Raw genomic sequence first — 5,544 nt, forward strand, 5'->3', positions numbered from 1 at the left:
CCCCCCCCCCACCCCGCTCCAAATTGCTCCAGCCCAGGCTCAGCCTCCTCCACCTACCCCCTCTGGCCACCTCCCAAATCCCCAATCCCAGCAGCAAACCTCTGTGTTTGCCTGTTGCCATGGCAATGGGATGCACCTTTTTTGTTACCATGGCAACCAGCCAGGGGTTTTTAAAATTCAGTTGAGGTAATTTCCACCCCTGAATCCTCATCCTCAGACACCTCATTCTTCTCTTTTCTTCTCTGAGTCTTAGAAGGGAGGGGGGCCCACAGCCACCAGTCAGAGGTGGAGGGTCAGAGGGGCTGGTGGGAAGACTTGGGCCCCATTCCTCACTGATTCCTCCATGCAGACTAGACCCCAGAGAATAGGGAAGCCTCTTCCCCATTCCCTGTCCAGATCCAGGTCCATGGTGGGAATATGAGGCCTTGCATGGCTGGGCAGGCAGAGGCCAGCACACCTGGGAGGCCTGATTGAGGGTACAGCCTGTATGGCTATGCAGGAGCAGAGAGAGTCAGCAGGGACCCTCCCAGACCTCCCTGCTGTGTCTCCAGGGCTCATGTGAGGATCTCAAGGCACCAGGGCCCAGACCCCAGGACAATAGGGGACAGATGTTTTTTATGCTGTGTCCTGGTGCTAAGGAGCTTAGCTTAGTGGAGCCCCATGCTGGCCAGATTTGGGCAGAGGGCATATGAGAAGGATGGAGGGAGAGGGATGCAGACACTGTCCAGTACCTCCCCCTCCCCCTCCCCACTAGTGTTCTCTTTCCCCAGGAACCCGCTTCATTAGTCTGGTCATTGTAAATTCATGAGGCCCAGCATCCCCTCCCTGCCCTGGCCTGCCTCCTGGCTGGGAGAAGAGGAGTCAACAGCCCAGGACAGACAGGTGGATGCCCCCCTGATCAGAGTAGACTGGATATAGGGGATGATGGGACCCCAAGCCCCATGCACTGCCCCATCATGACTCGTATGCATGTAATTCCTTCATTCTTTGACTTGTCTCTGTAGCAGGTTTGTGCCCCACAGGCAGAGGTTCCCCCAAAGAGGAGGTTTCGAGGAAGGAGAAGTTGCTGAGAGTCCTGCAGCAAGGGCACCCTCCCCACCTCCCCTGTTCTCTCCCTATGCCTGTTCTCCTACTCCATCAGTCAGTTGGGTAGAGGGGCCCTTCTCCCCCAGGATGGATGTGGAGTGCCAAAGCCAAGCACTGCAGGGCCAGCAGGTGGGTGCCAAGGCCCAAGGGAAGTCACTTCCAGCTTACCTGTCCCTTGAGCTCAAGGGCCAAGACCCTATGGCAACAGCCCTTCTGAGGCCATAGATGGGCAGTCCAACCTTGGGAGACTACAGAGAACCCCCCCAGGTTGAGGCTCACGCTGCCTGAGGGCCGGCTCCCTCCTGCTCCTCCCTCACCCCAGGCAGGGAAAGTTTGTCTGGGTTAGCATTGCCCTTCCCAATCTCCTCTATTAAATAGTAGCCCCAGCCCCAGGGTCCATGCCACCTGTGGGTGGTGGTCACTCATGCCCTTCCCACCAAGGACCCACAAGACCCTACAGAGTCCACAAGTGCCTGAACACCTGGGTCTGTGGCCCTCCACGTGCAGGATAATAAAGTCTGTGTTTGACACTTTTCATGACTTACTATTCCCACCAGCCCTGTAGGCTCCATTGGCCTAGACAAAGCCACAGGGTTCTCCATAGCAAGTATGGTTAACTCTTTTCTGTTCTCCTGTCAGCTGATGGGAGAGCGGGGGGAGGAGGGGTTAAACCAAAGACTTCTGGGAAGGAGGTGATGGGGCACGGGTTGGGGAGGAAGAGGATAGAGGAGTGTTGTGGCCACCCTACCCCCACCTTCCCACTTTTCTTTCAATCTCTGCTCCTTCCAGGCTGCCAGACCAGGGAAGCCCCAAGCTAGGCTGAGGAGGAGGGAACCCAGCCCAAGCCCTAGGTGAGAGTGGGGATGTCACTGGTGGGGCACCCTGCTCCACGCTCAGCTGGTGGACACCTGCAGTCTCTCTGCTTATCATCAAGGCATCTCCTCTCTACAGCCTGTGACCCCCTCCCAGGGTTATGGGACCCAGAGAAGGCTAGACCCCTCTCTCTCCCAGCCATCTGTGGCTTCTAGGCTCCTGAAGAGCTTCCTAGTATTAGGGAACTGATACTGAACCACACTACAGCTCCGTCAGGGCCTCCACACTTGAGAGCCTGCAGCTGAAGTACCGAGGAGCAGTGCTGCCCGAGGTTTCTCTTGTGAGCAGCAGGCGTCCAGCGAGCCACACTCAGTGCGAGCTGCTGATGGGGGTTTGGCATCAGCTAGAGGACTGTCCAGCTGGGCAGACCCTCCAAGAAGGCCTGCTGGCCCTGGCAGGCTTGTGCAGCACTGGAGCCCCAATCCGGAGTCAGAGGAGGGGTGCAGGTGAGAGGGGGAACAGCAGGGCAGGGCAGGATGGGTGTCCGTGGCATGGAAATAGAGACCACCCCATCCTGGGACACCTGATGGCCTAGTTTCTGGGCACCTTCTCTAGGATCAGAGACAACACCCTCTCCCCCACATCCTGTGTACTCACATCAGGCAGGGAACAGGCCTCACACTCCATGGGTGGTATCCCTGGACCACCCCGATGCCTGACTATGAAGAGACGCCAAATTGCCCTGCCTCAGGGGAAAGGGGTCCCTGGGGCTTTAGAACCAGGAATCGGGGCCTAGAAGCCTGACTCCCCAGGGGGCATTTAAGAGAAGCTGAGGAAATGCCAGCAACTATTTATAGCCTGTGGGGTATGCCAACCCCAACCCAGGATGCATGCCCTCGTTCTCCTGCCAGCCACCTGCCAGCCATGGAGTAAGCATCCCTGAACTAGAGCGGGAGACCCCAAAGCTTCAGAGAGCAGACCTATCTGAAATCCCACAGCTCACCATCTGCACAGCCCTGGGAGCTGGACGGTGAGGACGGGGGCAATGCCTAACTCAGGGCACAGCATAGCTGGGGAGGGGCACTGGGGTGGGAACATATACTCGGAAGGCCAGGGCAGGGCTCTCAGCCCAGGCCAGGCTGGGCAAGCCTGGTCAACAGCAAAGGGTGGTTGAATAGGCCTCCTGTGAGGGGAGCGGAGTCCAGTTCCCTCTGCGTGGAGCTAAGGCTGTCTGGCTATCTATAGGGATGGTTGCTAAGAAGTGCAGGATATGAATTGTCCTGTCAGCTGCTTAGGCGACCCAGCCACAGGGGCAGGGAGCAGATCAGAGCTGGAAGTATGGGGGGCACTGGGTGTCATGGAGGCTGGTCCCCACTGCTGGCTGAGCAAGCTGGAGATTAGAAGCTTAGGAAGCCCTCCCAACCCACCCACCTGAGACCCAACTTCCCAGCCCACCTGGTCTCCTGATGCTCTGACAGCCCATTCATCTTAGGATTCTGTGGGGCCCAGGGGCATGGCTCCTATTTCCTCAGTCCCAGCCCTGTCCTCCAAGAAGAGTCTGAGCTCTGGGCAGGCAGAAACCATAGTAATGCTAATGCTCATCCACCCTGCCACATTGGGGCCTGGGAAAGAGAGGGGCACATGGAGTTGTGTGTGTGAGGCAATGAATGATTTTGCCTTAAAGCATTGGAAATGTACCTGTGCTTTGTTGTCAGTTGGTTGACTGAGCTGTTACCCAGTGCTTCCAGGACCTGGGGACCAAGTATGACTGAGACAGATGTGGTCTTCATCCTCCCAGAGCTCACAGTCCCATGGGTAAGGAGGACAAAGCCGATCCAGTGGTTGGACCTGTGATAAGGGATGCAGGACACATGGGATCCCAAGGAGGAGGGACTAGGCTATCTTCTTTGAGGAGAGGTCCCTGGGCTGAGCTGGCTGGGCCCCAGGACCTCCAAACTGCAGGCCAGAGGAGGAGGCACATCAGGACCTGGGAAGAACCTCTCAGAGCTGGAGCTGTCTTGACTGGCTTTCCCTGAGAGAGGTCTCAGGGGAGGGTGTTGAGAGGGGAGATCAGAGGGAAGTGCAGGGGGCACCTCTTGTTCATGATGGATAGCCTGGGGACGTGAAGACAGGATGAGGCAGTGGCAGGGCCTCGGGTCACTGCCTGTCACTGACTTGAAGGACAGGCCAACTCAGATCTCCCGGGCAGCTGGCTCCACTGATCTGACTGGAGACTGAAAACCCAACCAGGAAGTGACCAGGGACATTCTGGCCAGGAACACTGGGGAGCAGGCTGGTGTGTGGGGGTTAATTGTCCCCTTGGCCTTATCTGGACTCAGCTGTCTTCCTTCCCAGCAGGCACCCCATTCCCAGGGACTGGTTTGCCTCCCCCGGGGCCTGCCAGGGTGACCCCTGAGGCACTAGCTAGGCATACACCTGCCCCACCTCCCAGGGGCACAGGGATCAGTTCCCCCACATCTGGACAGGTGAAGCCCATTTTGCACCAGCCCCCAGAATGGAGCCAGGAGCCAGCCTCCTTCCTGGGAAACCATCTGCCCAGCTCAGGTTGCCTGAAATGGGCACCAACATCTGAACAAACAGCCCTGAGTGGGGTGGGGCTGGGGGGGGTGGTGTTGGGGAGGCAGTGCCCCCAGCCCTGCTCTGGAGCTCACAAGAGTCCCACAGCTGCCTTTGTCCAGGTCCTGCTTGATGACCACATGAACCTCCCACCCCTCAGCCCCATGGCTAACCACTGCCTGCCCATGTTCAGCCAGGCTGAAGCTCTCCTGGGCCCTCCCCAGACAACCTGTCTTCTCTTCCTAGTACACGAAGGGCCTCTGCCCATGGCCCTCCATTCCCTGCCACCACCCCAGTCGAGCTGGGCTGTCCTTCCCAGTGTCCACCACTGTCCCGATGCCAAGGACAGGCTGGCACACAGTGGGTGCTCAGTAAGTATTGCTGCCCGTGGTCATGACTATGGGGTGAGTGGTCCCAGGGTTAATGCCTGACCAGTTTGGACCAGCTGTTCTTCCTGCTCCTCCAGCTCACGTGGCTTGATCAGGCACTGAAGGCGTGACCCAGATGCAGAGCTGGGCTGGGCTGGGCTGGGCTGGGCTGGGCCCCCAGGTGGGAGCTGCCCATGTGAGGCCCACACTCGGTCCAGCGGTCCAGCTGTCCCTGTCCCTGCCTACCTGGGGAAAGAGGGGACTGGTATGGCTCCTCCCCCATGCCCCTCTTATCCGGCATTGGCCTTGGTGGGCGGAGCCCTGTGATCTGGGAGGAGCAGGCTCTCTGGGCCTCCGAGCTCTCACCTGAGAAATGGGGATGATAGTGCCCCATCTACAGGGTGTGGGGCTGCTGCAGACATAGGATCTGGGCACTCTGTGCCTGGCACCCCTCAGAAGGCTTCAGCCCCTCCACTTCCCCTGCTACCTAGGGGTGGGGGCAGGGGACACATCAGCCTTCATGCATCTTTCCCGTGTTGGACTGTCAGTGCTCTCTGTCTCCTGATGGGGGACTTCCAGACAGTACAGGGGCAGGGGCTGTGGGGTCCTGCGTGCCTGTAGGACTGTTGCTCCCCGGCGACCCGAGGGTACGCAGGGGTCCCTAACTGGCCTGACTGTATCCTTGCTATGACATCTTGGG

Source organism: Lipotes vexillifer, unplaced genomic scaffold, assembly GCF_000442215.2.
Source record: "Lipotes vexillifer unplaced genomic scaffold, Lipotes_vexillifer_v1.1 scaffold1004, whole genome shotgun sequence".
Lineage (NCBI taxonomy): Eukaryota > Metazoa > Chordata > Mammalia > Artiodactyla > Lipotidae > Lipotes > Lipotes vexillifer.